This window comes from Opisthocomus hoazin, chromosome 4, assembly GCF_030867145.1.
Source record: "Opisthocomus hoazin isolate bOpiHoa1 chromosome 4, bOpiHoa1.hap1, whole genome shotgun sequence".
Classification (NCBI taxonomy): Eukaryota; Metazoa; Chordata; class Aves; order Opisthocomiformes; family Opisthocomidae; genus Opisthocomus; species Opisthocomus hoazin.
In genome coordinates, this window is record NC_134417.1 from 74527297 (window position 1) to 74543899 (window position 16603).

The 16603-nt window shown below is 40.8% G+C and overlaps 1 long non-coding RNA gene across 4 annotated transcripts in view; it reads right to left on the bottom strand.

Annotated features, from left to right (window-relative positions):
* The window catches only part of LOC142361188 (uncharacterized), a 36615-nt gene extending 20816 nt beyond the window's left edge, over positions 1 to 15799 (bottom strand). For 2 of the 4 annotated variants that reach the window (XR_012763784.1, XR_012763787.1), the window contains exons 1-3: positions 15305 to 15505; positions 14318 to 14438; positions 251 to 309 (exon numbers count right to left, since the gene is read on the bottom strand). This is a non-coding gene — a long non-coding RNA (uncharacterized LOC142361188). The other 2 variants (XR_012763786.1, XR_012763785.1) reach the window with 2 other exon arrangements.
* Between the last annotated feature and the right edge of the window lie 804 nt (positions 15800 to 16603).

A 16603-nucleotide genomic window follows, 5' to 3' on the forward strand; every position in this document is an offset into this window, starting at 1 on the left:
TTAACAACATTATAAAATATGATAGGATGAGAACATCAAAATCACGGTATTTATTAAAGTAATACCTATTCAATATTCATTACTATTTTACAGTGAGTTATAGTACCATAAACAAAAATGTAACACAATTCAAGTTAAAGTCAGCTTTCTAGCATTATTTGGACTATACAGTGCCAGCGGTCCAAGCTCATAACTTTTCTGCCAAGGACAAAAAAAAAATTTTACCTTACAAAAGTAAAAATGACAGTACCTTTTGAATAGTTTGCTCCTCAGCTCCCACTTTTGATTGCATTCTTCGAACTTGCTTATCTGAACATGAGAGGGGAAAGAGAAAACCCATGAAATTACATGCCTGCATGAATGTATTCAAAATGTTTGCTTCAGGTCAGCCTCCAAACCCAGTGGAATGCACCGGGGACGCGAGTCCTGGCAGAACGGTGACCTTCACCACCGCCCTTGACATTCACAGCCTTCGTCCTGCTGTTCAGCCGGCTGGTCAGATAGAGATGGAGAAGTAAGTTCAAGAGCCAAGTGTGACTGAGTGCCCACAGCTTTTCATTAATACTAATTCTGGACATCCTTGCTGTTAGTCACAGCCAATACAAAGTGTTTTAGCAGGTGGTTCTTTAGTGCTCGTACAAAACTATCAAAAGATAAGATGTGCCATTGAATCAAGAGGATAAGCAGGAATCAGGAATATCGTCTGTGTTCAATTCATCTTGCCGCTGTTAAAGGTGATGCTGGGTCTAATCTACATGGACATAACAAAGCTAAACAGCCAAATTCTACTCTGTTGCCACAGTTTCTAGTCCTCCATTAAGTATTTCACTCTGACAATATGTGAAAAGTAACCTGCAGGTAAAGACTGTACATGGTACCTTATCAGGAAAACCCCCTCCTTTTAAGAAGTGTAATAAAGCACAGGTGTCAAACGCAGTGACGGCTTATTTCAGAGAAACTGATGCTCTTAGAAACTTCCACAGAAACACAAAACTAATTGTATGAAGAAATGCACATTCAAATATTTTGCAGAAGCTCAAAAACTATGCTAGAGAGAGAGCAGGTTTTAATAACATTCCCTTAAGCAAAAATAGTAGACCGTCATTTAAAAAAATAACTATCTACATCTGACACTTTGATGTTTCAGTAATGTTACAGCCTGTGTCTGTCACAAAATATGAAGTCTAGCCACATTGCTAGGCAATATTAGAAGTCTCAGAAGCTGCAGCAAATATTCCTTTGTCATAAAACAAAAATATGTAAATATATGCATTAAAATTAGAATAAATATGTATGAATTTCTCTACAAATACATACAAAATTAGCATTCAATACCAGAAAAAGACTACAGCCCAGAAATCAGTCACTGTCCTTCTGAAGCTTGTTAACAATTCATTCCAACTTTAGCAACATTTCTTATGCACTGCATTTAAACTAACCATCTTCATCTAACACTGGTTTGAAGTTTTGCCTAACAAATATTATTCTTTTTCCAGCACTTCAGAGCATTTTCAAGCTGAGAAATCTCGTTGTGCAGCTTAAAAACCTCTTCTCTGAAATCCTCGTTCTCTTTTTTAAGCATTATTTTTTTTCATGGCTATCGTCTTCAAAGACGACCTGAAAGATTGTGATGCCCGGAATTTGTAAGGAAGGAATCAGGGATTTAAAGATGCTGCGCTGGTGTAACATTATGCAACACAGTATCATATAATTTCTGAATTCTGTTACAGAGTCAAGATATGAATAGAAAAAAGTCAAGCCTCTAAATGGGTCTCCGCCAGAAGAAAGGCTGCAGTACATTATATACAAAGCCCATAGCACATGGGGACGTTTTATTGACAGGAATAATGCATATCATACTGTTTGTGTGCCCTCATCATTCAGGTCAATTTATTATGGAGGCTGTGTCCAGGAAGGCAGCTGGGGCCCATCCACCCACACGTCCCCCCGTGCCTGGCCTCGGCAGGGCCGCCCGTCACCAGGCAGGCAGGAGGGACGGCGGCCGGGCAGCTCCAGGGGGTTGCAAAGTGCATGGCGAAGGCGGGGGGCTTGTCGCCTTTGTGCCATTGCTCAGTGACAGTGCTGCCAGTGTCATGAGGAGCACATCACATGTCAAAGCGGTGAAGTTTTCAGGCTGGGAGCCGCATGGAGTCCATCAGGCCTCCTGATATCGACGCAGTTGGTTTTCCACTTGGTGTCGGAGCCACCCAGAGGCAATTCATATTCTGAACATTAACATGGCTTTGCATGCCTGTCACACATAGACCGTGCAGGGGTTTAATGCTATTGAAGACTACGGTTTAAATCTCTATGCAAACAGTGATTACCTTGTAAGAAGGTTCCAGGATAACACGCAACAAAAGACTTTAAAGTTATAGTTTTAGTAAAGCAAACTCATTTACATTTTTATTATGCGTGTCCTTTGTTTACATCTTGCCATGTCCATTATGGAAAAGACTTCTTATGCAACTGAAGCTTATTGGGACAGCTACTCTTTTTTTCTTGTTGGTTTCAAAGCTATTGAAAACATTTGAATATATTGTCTTATGGCTGTCCAGATTTTACTGCCACATATTTCTTTTAAAATTATAGAAAAGCTTTCAGAGCTGGCACAGATCTTTATAGTAATACCAGAATATTAACTAACTCCTGAAACCATTTAAAATATTAACACAAAAGAGAAGACTCAGACAGCAGTTCCTGCGCTTACTGAAGAAAATTTAAGATACTATTTGCTTTGCTTGGTAAAAATATGCATGCTTTAAAAAAAAATATTTAAAAATAAAAATGTTAATGACCTTCAAAAATAAAATTCCAAGGTTTTCGAACATCACGTAAACTTAAACTATGATGTGATGATGGGTAAAATTTAGTCCATAACTATTTGTTTTTCCTCAAAAAAGACATTTTTGACCTCCTGCTTACGAGAAGAAATTACCAATGTACATAAAGTTTTGGCCCCAAAATTTTCCCTGATTTTATAAGAAATCATGTAAATGAAATGCCAAGTGCTTTGGAAAGTTCATTCGTGTTACTTTGCGATTCCCCTCGCTTTGCTGAAGAAACAGCAGCAGTTTACATAAAGACCAAGTCTGATTAACATTAATGTTACTTTTAATAACGTAAATTTTTAATAAATGCTAATGAAATACTTCAACAGTATTTCACTTTAAACAGTCTTTATGAAGTAACAGATTTAAAATTATTCCTCTGAGATAATTGTTAGAGTGCACGTTTTTATTGAAAACTTTTACCAAATCCTGTAGACAGCCGAGCACGCCCCAGGGAAAATTGCAGTGTTCAGAAACCAGCACACGCAACATTTAAGCAATTAGCTAACACTCTGCTCTGGCAGTGTTCAACTCTAAACCACTGCAAAACAAACTCAGAATTTCAAAAGACCTTTTAAGTAACTGCTACAGCTCTTAATAGGCTTAAGCGCTTGTTCCTTTGCTCTGGCTGTATCTGAGCATCAATGGCCGATGCTCCAAGAACCTTTACACGAAACAAACAAAAAAGATTTTAATTAATCCTGTGAGTAAGTTTTAAACGGTATCTCAGATATAAGTGTAATCATAACCTGTCACCGGTTAAGGAACGGATATAAAAGCACACGAGACATTTTCTCCCGAAGCTCGTTCTTGGCGCATCACTCGGGTAACCTTTAGCTCTGGCTCCACCATCTGCTGGAACCGAGCACTGCACGTCATTAACTATTCAGTCTCCTGCTGCAATGAGGACACTCATTAGCAAAATGAACAAAGGGACAATTTTCTGTAGCTACAGTCATCTGTTACACTTTGAGTGGCAGGTTTTGTAGCAATGTTCTCTCTACCATCTGCCCACAGCGGTAGCGTTTGGCTTGCTTAAACGAGGGAACTTTTAAGTTGTAAGCAGAAAGGGCCAGAGGTTGGAAGGCAATTATTACAAGCCCTGTATGGGGTGCTTCAACATTTCTCACCTTTTCTGTTTTATTGCCTTCATTTTATCACTTTTTGATTACATTTTATTACTTTCAGGAAAAAATAAGCATATTTAAGCCTTAATAAATTTTACTATATATTTGCTAAGGTTATGTATTGTAGACTCATATGATTACTTTTCAAATAATACTAGGCATATGTGCGTACATAATTTTGGAATATAACCACTTGAACTAGATTTATCCACCCGTAGTCATAGTATTCTGGCCAAACAGGTAAAGGTGAGAAAATATAGCTATTATGCAATTAAGAAATACGCATTTCCATTTGGCATTTAACATACACTCGAAACGATCCATTGGCCTTTTGCATAACAGCCATGATTTTTTGACTCTTATTGCAAAGAAATATGATGCAAATTACTCATGCTCTCCCATGACACCAAAGAAGAAAATATTTGAGCATATGCTAGTTAAAATTATAAACCGAAGTCGTTATTGCTGTTGATTTATGGGGAATTTGCCTTGAAAACAAATCCACTCTTGAAAATCTGTAATCCAAATGACTGTGTACCTTTCCATTGCGAAGCTCTACTTTAGGTAAAGTCCCCATTAAGTGCACCACAAGAGGGTGCAATTGTACCAGCTGTCATGAACACCACTCTACAAACCTACCAGTTTTGAGGTGCAAGGGAAACGATCATTTTGATTTTTATGTATTGTTATTATCCATAATACGCTACATTTGTATGTTTATAGTTTTAATTCTTTCACGGTTTATAGCTCTACATTTCAAAGAAATGCAGTTTATGGCTGAACATGAGACCCTCTACTATGGCCACTGGTTGAATACAAGCCTTTTCAGTCAGTCACCCTGTTCTGACACCTGTATCTCCAGTTCAGCTAATGCCCGCATTCTATAAGGGCTTCCAGTCTTGAAGTTTCCAGGAGATCGAGATGCCGTCATTCCTTTGACAAATTGCTCTAATCAGCAATTGGTCTCACGGCGGTTTGAGCTTGTAGCCACTATATTTGATTTTGTCATCTACAGAGGTCTTCTAATGCGACAAAAAAAGCCAGGAAAGGACTAACAAATTGCTACTGTCCCAAATACCTCTATTCACCTTTTCAAGGCTGTCGGAGCTGGAAAGAAGATTAAAGACAGCGTAGCTTTGGAGGGAAAAAAAGGCATTGCACGGCAAACTTTTCAATGGAGGAAAACAGCAAATGTTTCTTGTTTCTGTTTTGTATAAATGCAGAACTCTGGAGAAGAAGCTGATGATGACAAACTTGTGCTGTATGGATCAGCTCCAGCTTGCGTGGCCCCTGAAGCAGTCCTTGAAGTGCACCCTGAGGATGCAGGGTTAGCAAGCCAGTTTGACACTGTTTATTCCAACCAGCCTTCTCCACGTCCCTTTTTTTAACCTGTTCAGAAACATGTCTGGGACAAAGATCAATTCAAAGAATTTTTGTGAACCTTTGCTAGAATACTTCTTGTCACCTGGAGAGAGAGAAGTTTTCGTGTACAGTACCTCTTCAGAGAATGCTGTATAGATCCCAAACCCTAGGCAAATATCCCCAAGTCCTCTCCTTGGCCAGGTATTCAGATTCTGTCTTCAAGTAATCTCAAACTATTTGATAAACAGATTTGAGCTGAGTTTTTCCACTTTGGGCATTTTCTCCAGCTCAAAAAATATTTTGACTTTTTCTTGTTCCCTTCCCTAACTGTGCAGACTAGGACTAGTACTCACAAGATTCCAGAGATCAAATATCTCCTTACACTCATCTAATCATTGAAGTATTATACCAATCCTTCTAAAAACTGTTGTAAAGTATGAGTCTGTGTTCAGTTGCCAGTGTATTCCAACCTGTCCCCCTCCTTTTTTTTCCCTTTTTTTTTTTTTGTTTTTAGATGCTGAATTCCTGAATATAGCTCCCCATTCTGTAGGCCTGGGCTGCATTCTTTGCTTCTAGAGGTACAAATAATAATTTGTTCCAGTGCACCACAGGTTGCTACAACTGCCATGTGCTGTCATTACTTACCTATCACTCGGTGTTGCCTACAGCTTTAATCAGCAGTGTTTTAATTTAATTCCAGGTCACCGATGAATAATGTGAAAACTTTATTAATTATTACAAAACTTTACTAAACAAAAAAACAAGACCTATACCATGTTGACTCCTCATTTACAGGCATTTTTTGGAAATCTTTCATTGCTGAGCAGGAGCATTGCCTAAAGAAAATGGCTTGATCTGGTTCAGATTATGCAATTATGCAAAGCGCAGGACCTGAGCAGCATCCCATCTTACTGGAGTTAACAGGACAAATGGCAACAGGAGATATTTACCCTACAGACTCCACAGTCTATGTGATTAATGTAACTTTGACTGAAGTTATCGAGCTGAAGCAAAAAACTTCACTGCTGTACCTCCTGGTTTTGCCCCATAGGCAAAGGGCCTCATCCATGGGTGCCTACCTCTACCTGAGGTTTGAAACTACAGACTTTTAGTAGCTTCCCACTCCTTAGTGGAAGACCACAAAACTAAATTTTAAGGCATGACAGATCTTACTGTAGCATATTAAATACTACATTTTAAACAGTGCTACTTAATCAAACACCTTGCAAAAGTCTTGTCACAGGTACCACTCAACCCAACTTGTGTTCTACTGAAATAATGAAATCAGCTTTGTTGGAAAAATGTCTATTTTGTATAAAGCCTTTAGTGTTGAATAGGAAAACGCACATTAAGTTTTCCATTATGTTAAGATATCTAACATAAACAGGGCAGCAGTCTCTGGGGGACCTCTGGATCTAAGCTATCTGGGTTTCCTCATCTAGAAATATGTGGTCTCTGTAAACACTTAAAATCCTTCCTGGAGGTTAATAAACCAGTAAGTAATCGTTAACCTGCGATTAAACCACCTTGTTCTGTCTCCTCTATATAGGACATCGTTTTTAAAATCGCCGCCAGGATTTTCACATTATTAAGGATTCTACATTTTTTACCCAACAGTAAGCTCATACAGCTGCAGCCACTTCCTTGTCTCCCAATACATTCAGATTATTTTGTCCTTAATGGTGCCATTTATAGTTCTTTCCTTGATCCATTGTCTACTTTATACCCTTAAAAACTTTTAATTATATTAATTGCCATATTTTCTTTACCTTTTCCCACATTTGTTATTTGTTGCTTCAATTTCTATCATTTGCTAATGTCACCTTGCCATGGAACTAAAACAGGACTTTAGTAAAAGCTGTCCTCTTCCTTATGAGACTATGACTTTTTGGTCACATAATACCTTTTATTCTAGAGATTTCAGCATTTGTGTTCATGTTGTTGTGCTCAGATTTTAAGCCTCAGTCAGTTTCCCTCACCAGCATAAATGAAGCTTTTGAAATATTGCATGCATGTGCATACAAACCCCCTCGCATACACAAATGTGCTCATATACTTATGGCGTAAGTTATTACCTTATTGTTCACCTCAGCCTCATCTTGATTGCTGTGAGCAGTTCTGGGCCCTGGAATTTGAGGATGATGTGAGGGCCCTTGAATGCGTTCAGAGGAGGGCAACAGAGCTGGTGGAAGGGCGGGAAGGCAAGTCCTGCGAGGAGGGGCTGAGGGCTCTGGGTCTGTCTAGTTTGGAGAACAGGAGGCTGCGCCAGGGGAAGTTTAGACTGGACATCAGGAACCATTTCTTTACTGAGAGAGCCGTCAAACACTGGAACAGGCTTCCTAGAGAGGAGGTCGATGCCCCAAACCTGTCAGTGTTAAGAGGCATTTGGACAATGCCCTTGATCACACGCTTTAACTTTTGGTCAGCCCTGAATTGGTCAAGCAGTTGCAGTAGATGGTCATTGTAGGTACCTTCCAACTGAAAACTATTCTATTCTATTCTATTCATCCCTTAGAAAACTACTATCAGCAATAAATTAGGAGGTCGAAAGCAGAATTTGGTTATGCCAATTCAAAAAGTTTTGACAGAAAATTCTCATTTCCTGAATATACTTCAGGAAGAAAAAAAATTCTAACATAGCGCCCGTGTCTTCACGTGATATGAAGGAGTGCTTCAAGAGTTACTCATCCTCTTCTCCAGCTTGCTGCTTGTAATGGAACCTCACCAGAGTTATGCTAGCACAAGTTCAGGATTACAAGAGTCTTAATGAAAGGTCTAATATCTAATTTCCAGTGGAAGTTACAAACATTGCTTTACAAGCTGCTTTCAGATCCAGATAGGTGTTCTAAAAGTACTTCCACCAAATAATAACTTCTAAGACAGTGAGGAGGTGATTCCGTACCACTAAAAATCCACAGCCCACTGTGATAATGACAGCCCTTGTTCACAGCCAGCCTACTCCTCTTTTGGAGAAGAAATCTGAGCCATAAAGAATGCAATGACAGCCTCTTGATATATTCACATGGGAGTCTGGATTGCAGCCCCCCTTACAGAGAACATTTAAATATACGTTATTTTCATAAAGTAAAACAGCCACACCGGGGCTTACTCAAATGAAGCAAAAGAGAAATGAACTGTACCAGTGTTGACCGCTGTAGCTCACAGTCTGTTACAAGAAGGAATTACTATCACTTCCTTCTGTACGCAGGAATGACTGCCCTGGCTTAACGATCCAGTTCTAGAACAGGTTGTGCAGCTATGAATTCCAGCGGGGGAGAGTTACCTGGTTTCCTCAGAGGGTACATCGTAGACCCCGTATTTCTCCTTTAGAGGCCATACTGTCCACTTTAGGTGGCTGCCAGCACAGTTAGTTACATGGCATCTTCAGATCTCATTAGTACTATACATCTCAATGAGAGCAGAGATGAAAGGGCAACCCAGTGCTCGGCTTAGCTAGAACCTCTAGAGCCTGACACTGCTTTTTATCAGCCTAAAGCATATGTCAAGTTTTGAAAAAGTGTTACAGATTTCTCACTTTCAGTGAACTGCAGATGATTATAATTAATTTGGGTAGGAGAAGGATACATTTATGTTACAGAAGGGATACAAAGATGATGTATGGACATAAGAGACTGAACTATGTTTCCTATTTGAAGACTACAGATTGAGTAAGTAGGACAGTTCTTAGCCATTATAACTAGCTATTTATGTCTGCATTTGGATGTGGAAAAAGATTCATAACTGAAAATGGCTTCTCATGTCTATTAATGGTTGTACCCAAGTAGCTGTCATAATCCACGAACTTCTACTCCTGTAAGTCCTTCTGCACACTTGCTAACTTTTGAGTCCTCTAAGTAGAAAAACATGTAAGAGTAATAAGGAAAAATCAAACATGAGGGACAAACACCTCTTTCTCTGCCTTGACTATCCAGAAAGCAAGGTCAGCACAGTTGCATCATAAACATGTCTACATCATTGATGGAGTGTTACAGGAGACAAATGCCACTCTTATTTTTTCTCAAAAGTGACTGTTTCCCAAAAGGAGTGTTTCGCTATCTAATTCTGAAAGGGAACATAGTTTTTCGTGAAATAGTCTATATAGTCTACAGCACTCTTTTAAACGAACCCTGCTTAAAATGTTACAGTCATTGCTAGGAAGATTCCACAATTCTCATAAAAAAATTCTATCTTACACTTGATTTTGGAGCAGAATTGCGTTCTTCAAGTGATGGTGCTACATATCATTATTCAGGAACGAAGGAGAACAAAAGTAAAAAATAAACACCTTTACTTTCTGCAAAGTCTTAATAAATCTTGCAGTTTCTTTCTTTACAGAAGTTACCCTTCCCTTCCCTGCTATAGCCTAGCTCTGGCCTTCCAATCACCCACTTTAAGCTATGCAACACTCTTGAAATGCGTATCACAGAATCACAGAATGTTAGGGGTTGGAAGGGACCTCTGTGGGTCGTCTAGTCCAACCCCCATCTTCTGCCACTTGCTCAGTGTTTTCAGCATTCTGATTTCCTCTCACATCTCTTAAAATTCCTCAGTCTCACAGTTCCTTGCATCTTTTCTGTAAACTTTTCTCCTTTGCTTCACATTTCTCTATCCTATTCTTTGAAACAGCCACATGATTAATGCTGGTTTGAACTCATTCACAAGTGCACCTGTTCCTCTCTCCCTTCACATGCCCAGGAGATCATTCATTCTGTAAAAACACATTCTTTTCTCCTTCCAGGATTCTTTATGATTTTCTACATACTATACTGTACAGTAGATGCTGCTAATATACTATGTGCAATTGTCACCATATATCTCCCCTTGACCGTGCTATGTATAAACAACAGTAGAATAATTATAGCTAAATATTTTTACCCACTTTTACAACTATCCACAGAAGTGGTTTATTTTTTTCTTTCCTTTTTTTTTTTTTTTAAATACGGACTTTGTTTTGTCAAGAAGTACAAACTTGCACGCTCCACTTGCACGTGGGGGAAGAGAGACGAGATTTAAGTTCCACGCTTTCTAATTGGGGTTCTTTTCACTGTTCCAACGCCTCCCCGCCACCCGCCAGGAAGGCATTTCGTGGCACAGTCCCTAGAGGGCACTGCGCAGCCACCCGCGGGCCCGCCCTGGGTCACCGCGCTCTGTCCGGGCGCCCAAGAGTTCATTCACCGCCTTTATCAAGGCATTTCCACTTTCTATCGGAGCCAACCGCGTTTTATGGGATTACTATGTTTCCTCCTCCTAGCAGACCCAATCGCAGACTGTCAGTCCAAGCATGTTCCTGTCATTTGCTGTGAATTAAAGCACGTTCTTCCCTTCATTTGATTTGGCTTCTGTCTGCTACCCTCGGTAACATGGAAAAGCCTTGACTGCATATTTGGGTCTACTCCTACGCTGCCTATCTTGTGGTCAGCTGTTTTTCACTAGTCAAGAAATGCAAAACTCTGCAATTTTTGCTTTCTTCCACTGGTATCTACTAACATACCCCATTCATGTTGTAGTAACTATGATGCTACTAATCTAAAATCATACTTGAGTATGCCAAACTGCATACTGCAATATAGAGGCGGGGAAAACAGTACTTGTGAAAATTACATTTTTGCATTCATTATTTTGTTTCTACTTGATCTGGTTTAAACGCTTAGTCTTTGCAAAAAATTCACACATGCCCTTCTCCAGATTTTGGAGTGCAAAGCTATTCTCTGTAATTGGCTTATGACATATTAATACTCAGACCAGCAGCCTACTACCACATTAATGGTTAAACCCCACCTCAAAATTTGCTCTGAGAACAGCCAGTGCATCACATAACTGTTGTTGGTAGCTTTGCCGAACTTGGACTTCTTTCTGCAATTCAATTCATAACAACTTACTGAGAACTTTGATGTGCAATAAAAGGACACAAGCAATTAGAAAAACCAAACCAGACCAAACAACTTTTACATATTCTCCTTTTTCATTTAAGAACATTAAATGCTATCCAAGCTCTTGAATGTGGAAAAAACCACTAAGCTCATGTTCCTTTTCTGTCACTTTTTTTTTTTTTCTGATTTTTTAAAATGCAAGAAGCTTGAAACTGATGCTTTATGCATACTTCTCTCTTGTAGTGAATGCTCGCTATCATGTTGGCATGGGCTGTGATTTACTACCTAAAGATCACTGGCTATATATTATCAAACAAGTACATGGGAAAAGAGCTGTAAATAATTTATACGCATGTAAGTATGCTACATTTCTTAGCTATTAAAATATGATTACAAAATATTTTACTAGAAATAACGCTACAATTTGTTTTCCTTGATATGTTAGTATGCAGAGTGCAATGTAATCCATGTTCTGTTAATTGCAAATTCGCAAAAGACACCCTAGAAAGTCACTTTTAACTCTGTATTGGTACTTTTCTTTATTTCCTATTTTCAATACTTCAGTGGATTACTTTTGACTAAGTAAAATATTGTATCAATCTGTACAAAGAAGACACTTCAATGAGAACTGGCATCTAGTGAAGATTAACATGTAACTGAACAAGATTTTTTCTCTTATTCCAGTTATGAAAAAGCTCAATGTCTTTTGATCATTTATGTATTCACAGAGACTTGAAGCCTGCTCTTCAATTTTTACTTCATGTTGTGCCTGAATGATGCTTTTGTAGATAAACAAATCTTGCTGGAGGGAGTGAACAAGCTAAAAATCAAAATCTTATTATTTACTTTTATAAACAAAGTAAGCCAGTCAAAAGAAAAGTACAATGGTTTCATTACTCTGTTCAAGATGCTGATGGCTAGATACGTTCACCTAAACACAAGCATCTAATGCATTTCTATGCCCTGTGGTATCCTCTTTGGTCTACAACAATCACTTCAGCATGGGTGTCTACTTCTGTCAGAGCCCACATCCTCACATCCATGCTTTGGACTTCTTAGGCTGTCAGTAGGAGTTCAATCTGCAGACTAAACCACCTAAATTTAAGTGTTTCTGTAAGAACTAGGTGAGTAAGTTTCTGTTACAGGCAATGAAATCAATGGAACCCGACTCTGTTGCTCATGCACACACGGTTTAGTGTCAGAAGAAACGAGATATGAAAGACACCTTATGCAGGGCTGGCAGACATGACACAGGAGCTAAAGGAAATCCGTCCCTTTCTGAAACCAGAGACAGAGGCCAAGTAGCATATCTTTGGACATCTTCACTGACTACAAAGACAGATTTACGGTGACTGTACGGCAAGTTCAGGTGCCTTGCTCAAAGATAGCCCCATGAGAGATCTAAATGTAGGTTTCTTAATCTATGAGCTGACGCCAAATAATAAATTCAACTGTTAAATATTGGGAAGTGTTCTATAATGGAAATAAGATATATTGCACCATAATGCTAATGAAATTAAAAAGCAATTATATGAAGAAAACGGCAACTACTTCTGCAGAACAAAACTTACATTATAAAAATGTGCCAAAATGATGTATTGCTGTGTCAAGAGCATCAATGATGACTTTGGAATGGTTGTTGTAAGCACCATTCCATTGTATCACTCCTGTGGATGATAAAAACTTAAAACTGAAATTAAGAAAACTGCAACTCATGAAATGGAGTATCTGAGTATACAATATTAAGCATCTATTTCAGTAGTCCCAGGCAAGGAAAGCATAATGAGAACTGACCCTCAATATAAACATACTTTGTACGCAGATGTATAAAATGTTCTCTGTAAAAAAACCTAAAACTAAAAACTAAAACCATGTCCCCAACCTTCAGTACTGCATATTTTAAAGATATTGGGATTTAATATTCGACAGGCAGAGAATATTTATGCAGTAAAGATATTTGGTTTTCTCAAAAAAATAACTATTTTAGGAACACTCATGTATTTGCCAGATGGTGACTAGTTAGATTCTGCAAAGGAGTTCCATACATATGTTTCAATACAGGTATCAAAATGAAAGCCCAGAAAGTGGTCAAAACTTGTTCATAAATCCTAATTCAGTACTCTGCAAAGTATTTTACGGTAAAAAGACTAAAAATATCTGCATTGTAGCAAGCTGTGACAGAGGAAGTATTAAAGGAAATGTGTTCTGCTTGCCACTGGCTCAGATGAGTAAAATACTCCACACTTTTTCAGGGATGTGAGGTAGAATGCAGTATTTCTCCTAAAAATAGTGCCAAAAACATTTAATTTTAGTTTTTATCTATATATACACTATCTAAGACCTAAAAATAAAAGGGTTTTTTTTCCTAGGAAATTAACCTTTTGGAGCACATAATTATTCTATATCCTGAAGCATCTTCCTTCGTGATTTCTTCCACAGTGAAGAGATAGATAGAAACGCCTCATTTTGACGGAACGGATCTCCCTCTGCAGGTCTCTAGAAGCAGCTGTCTTCCATCACAAATTGTTGAGGCACTGATGTTAAGCAGACTGGACCATGGCTCCTTATGGACTCCCATGTCTAAGCATTAAATGTCAGCAGACACTGTTTAAGGTACACATATAATTGTGCAAGAGTAGACAATATGATTTGGACCTTCTTATTTGCTTGTTTATACGATTTGTGCAAACTAGACGCATTGCACTATTTTATTTAAACTCCTTAATCAGAAGTGTGCGGTCTCCTTAGACATACTTGTAACTGATGTCAGGCAGGTATCAATGCAACTGACAGGTCAACATTTATTTCCAGACTCTTAGCCACTATTACACAACTTTAAGCCTTCCGAATTTTCACTTATGTCTACCTTTTTTGTACAGTAAACAATGTTAATCCCTTCATAACTTTCTCTGATTCAGATAGCCAAGCAATCCAGCCTTTAATTCATCTGTTGTATGTTATTCTATTTTGAAAACTGAAATTTATATAATTTAACTGAAATGGTATATGAAGACAGAAGAAAAGCCAAAACAGATTTGTAAGAATTACACAAAACAGAGATGGTAGTGACAAAAGTACACATTCTATAGCATGAGGAAGACTCTGTTGTGATACTTTCCTAATTTACCTTGATTGATTAAAGCTTGTGTAGCAATAGCTGGATCCTTTAATTCTGGTATTTCTTTGATATCTGTGTAGCATGATCTGTGCTGTAATATCCTATTTTTAAGTCATCTGAAATGCAAGGTCTGCAAAAATAGACAGAATTGAAAAAACATTTGAAATGTTGCAGTATTTGCATTAATCAAGTTAATCAATCTCCTGTTAATAACGGAAATTTGGAGGCAAAGTACCTGTATTTTTTTTATCATTTCACTTGTCTGACTTTTTTAAGACAGAGGGGAATTTAAAAGAGTGTAATAAACACATTAACAGCTTATTTCTATGTTTATTTCATGAAGACAAGTGTTTTTAATCAAGTAACAGACAACAACTAAAAAGTTAAACAACACTAACATTATCCTTAAGAACAGATAAGAAAATGCAAAAGAGCAGAGCGTATTCTGTCAGTAAATGGATTATTTTCAGTGTTCTGTAGAGAAATATATCAGTCCAGAAGTCCTGGACTGTAGATGTAGTTAGGAGCTGGATTTTCTGTCTCACTGATAAACTTGATTATGTTCATATTATTAACATAGTCAAAAAGACACAACATTGTTACATTTTTTATAAAAAATTAGAACATCGGATTGTTAAAACATAATACTTTGACACCGTGAAAATCCCTTTCCGTTAGAAATCTACGGTGTCATAATATTCCTGGCCAGGCCTACCTAATTTCCAGCCATTCCAAGCCGGAGAAGAGGTTTGAAATTTTCATGGCACTGAGCCGCAGGTGCTCTGGAGCCCTCCACACCGTGTGAGCGCCCAGCTCCACTCCAGGCCCCGGGACTCAGCACAGCGCCAGGGCCCCTGACCGCTCCCGGGCGGCTCCGCGCTCCCGCGCAGACGTGCCGCTCCCCCCCCAGGCGGCTGCGGCCGCGTTACGCTGCCAACCCCCACCCCCCCCCCCCCCCCGAATTTCCGCGGGGCCACATTAATTTCGTGCACAAACCGATTCCTTTCAGCAGCAAGGACAAGCGGCTTCTCCCACTCCAGAGCAGAGGGCCCGGCGCATGGCCCGGCCCTGCCGGCCCCCGGACCAGCAGCCGGACCCCCGGGCGCGCCGTCCAACGGACAGGACGGGCCCTCAGGTGAACGCTCCGCTGCGCCAATACCCCCGAGGGCAACATTTAGGCCGCGCCCCATTTCGCGGTCCCACGCACCGTGAGGCGGAGCCCCGTTAACGAGCCTGGTACCGCTCGAGGCCGATCGCGCACCGCCCTCGGCCCCCGCGGTGGTCAAAGCAGGCGGGATCCCCGCAGGAAGCAACCGCACCCGTACAGGCCGGTCAGGACCGGGCCCCGCCGCCGCCGCTCACCTCCTCCGGGCAGCGCCGGCAGCTCTGCGGGCCCGGGGACCGGCGGCCCCGCGGCGGGGAGGGCCCGGGCCCGGGGACGCCGCCCGCGGAGCCATGGCAACCCGACCCCGGTTGGAGCTGCCAGCACCGCGGTGCTTCCGCCCGCGCGCAGCGGGAAATGACGCGCGGCGCTGGGCTCGCTGGCGGGCGGCAGGGTCGGGGCCCGGCGCGGCGCCGGCGGTTCCCCCGCTCCCCCGGCCGCGCCTTCCCCCGCAGAGGCAGCGGCCCGGCCCGCCGGCCCCGGCCTGGACGCGCCGCCACCCTCCCCCGCTCCACGGCCCCCCCCCCCCCCCTCCGGCCGAGCGTCCTCCTCCCGAGGGGCATCCCGGGCGGTAGCAGTCAGCCTGTGTTCCGGCCTCCCTCGCTTCCAGGCGCTTTTCTCTTGAGCACGCGTTAATCTACTTCAGTGGCCTGTTTTCCCCACCTTCAGCGGACCCCCGCGCTGTTGCAAGCACCTGGCTAGCTCAAGACATCGTATTTAAGCTACAAGTGCTGCTGAGTTGAAAATGTAAACGGCTGGACCCTCACCGGAGAGGAATTACCCGAGGAGAGTTCGTGCACTCCACATCAATTGTCGTCAGGTGGAGAAATATTTCCCCACATCATGGCATGTTTCAGGGAGTATTGTGTACGATGTGGCACCCGAACGCGAGGATTCCCACCGCACATCGACCGTCCCGAATTTCATCCACCTTTCCCTTCTCCAGTCTATTTGAAAACATAGGTGAGAAGTTCCAGTGGGCTTTTTAAGCTACAGGAGAACGAGAAGAAAACATACGTCAGAATGAGAAGAAAATGTGGAGGAAATATGGACTAGTGGCTTAGGTAATGGAGGTGGAAGAAGAAGAAAAAAATCTCAGGCGCTTTATGACTGCCGGCTAGAAGAAGGTGGTG